General features: G+C 44.5%; 1 protein-coding gene across 2 annotated transcripts in view; it reads left to right on the top strand.

The window, feature by feature from the left end:
* Positions 1–1,760: 1,760 nt before the first annotated feature.
* caskin1 (CASK interacting protein 1) overlaps positions 1,761–2,216 on the top strand; it is a 379,139-nt gene continuing 378,683 nt past the window's right edge. For both annotated transcript variants that reach the window (XM_055651672.1, XM_055651671.1), the window contains exon 1: positions 1,761–2,216. This exon is cut by the window's right edge and continues 191 nt beyond it. The gene's annotated coding sequence lies outside the window, so the exon portion shown is untranslated.

Genomic DNA, 2,216 nt, shown 5'->3' with positions numbered 1-2,216 from the left:
CCGACAATCATAACACACAAGGTATATGAAAACTTGAAATTAAAAGCGAAAAGAAAAAGACTATTGGCTGGCTGTCGTGAGCACAGCGCCTTCACCAGAACGAACGAACAAACAAACAAACACAGACATCCCCTGGACAGAGGATTCTAAAACTAGAGTGCTCCCCCCCACACTGGATCCCCCTTTGTTCTCCCACCGTCCCTCACGGATGTCCCCCCACGCCAGGTCCCCATTGTCTTCAACTCCTCCACCCCCTCACGATCATGAGACCCTCCCCCCACCCACCACCGCTGTCGAGGCTCACGCTGCTGCCGAGGCTCCCACCGCCACCGCCGAGGCTCCCATCGCCACCGCCGAGGCTCCCGCTGCCACTGGCGCCGCTGAGACTCTCCAAGGCTCCTAAAACATAGGTGACAGAGCTGGTGAATAGCGGGTTGAGGGGGCGTTTGCTGCTATGGAATTGAGAAGTAACCGGGTGTTGAGCTGAATTGAAGAGCGGTAATAAAGTGAGAGGAGAACGAGTGGGGTTTTGATGGAACCACCAACCCCCATCAGCTGAGGGTCAATGAGAAATGCCAATGTAATTTCCTGCATAAATTTACATCCGGACCAGCTCGAGTGCAAAACGTGACTTTGGGCTTTGATCTGGAAGGTCCATTGCTGAATTGTAAGAGTGCCGTAAAAATAAAGACACAAGTATTGCATGGTCTCTCACATGGTCTCTGACTGTAACCAGATCCCTACTGTAAAGCCCTTTGCATTGATTAAACCTTTCTCCTCTGCCGGGTAGTGTGCTTACCTGGTCCTGATATAGATCCCAAGATAGGATTATACATATTATACACACTCACACACACACATACACACATATATACATATTGTATGATATTTTTCACACACGTCACATATTAACATGAATATATAACATATGCATGTGATGTGATGTGTGTGTAAAATATCATACAATATATATAATATATGCACATATATATTATGTTTAACCCTGAATATATAATATTGTATTTATATGTGTATGTACATATGTACAAAATATATGTAATATATATGTTGTGTATGTGTATAATACATACACACAAATAAACACACATACATATACATTATATAATCACATACTGTACATATATATTATGTGGACATGTTTTACACAAACATATATATATATATACATATATATATACATATTTATTTAATACTCATAGTACTCAATTAAGACTGATTTCAGGAATACATATATATATATACATATATTTGTAAATATTATATATTGCATAGATTAGATATATACATTATCTCGATAGTAGCCCTCCCTATCTTTTCCACTTATATATAAAATATTCTATATATTATATATAGAGGGGAGATGCATTAAACCTTGATGCTGTCTGCACACACATACGCACACACACATATATATATATAGCATCCCTGTGCTATATATACATCTATATCTATAGCACACGCGTACACACACACGTATATATATATGCTATTTATTTTTAGACACACACACATATGTTATATAGCATCTATATATATATATATGTGTGTGTGTGTGTGTGTGTGTGTGTGTGTGTGTGTATGCGTGTGTGTGTGTGTGTGTGTGTGTATGTGTGTGTATACAAATAGGTATATAAATATATAGAAATATATGGAGAAAGCATGAAGCGATGTTTAAAGAACCTGCCCTGCAGCTCTTGTCGGCTTTGCAGTATTTCTTTAAGACTGCTGGCAGGAACAAGCGGGCCCGACCCTGCTCCTGTGCTGTTTGGTATGAGAGGGAGGTGATGTTTGGGTCCGTGTACAATCCCGCTCCACCATGCGGCAGAATAGCGGCACTGGGACTCTCTCCGGGAGAGTGAGAGAGAGAGTGAGTGAGGCGGCAGCAGCTGCGGAGCGATGGGGCTGAGAGCGGGTGAAGGCACTGCTTCCTCCGCCTTTACCTAGTGCTCCCCCGGGCAAGGCAAGGGGCACAGAGCGGCGCTACCCCCTTACTGCTGATTCGTCTCGTTGTGGCTGTGAAACTGGAGGCGAGGCGTTGCTGCTCCTGCCGCTGGTGCTGGTGCTGCTGCTGCTGCTGCCAGTGACCTGCAGTGCTCGCTGTCTCTGTCTCCGTGCCCCTGTGCGCTGGCGCTGGCGAGCAGTGCATTCCTCCCTCCCTCCCTCCCTCCCTCCCTCGCTGCCCGTCTCTCGCTCAC

The sequence above is a fragment of the Leucoraja erinacea genome, chromosome 20 (genome assembly GCF_028641065.1).
Source record: "Leucoraja erinacea ecotype New England chromosome 20, Leri_hhj_1, whole genome shotgun sequence".
Classification (NCBI taxonomy): Eukaryota; Metazoa; Chordata; class Chondrichthyes; order Rajiformes; family Rajidae; genus Leucoraja; species Leucoraja erinaceus.
The sequence above is the reverse complement of the archived record's forward strand: the minus strand, read 5'-3'. Positions and strand labels throughout refer to the sequence as shown.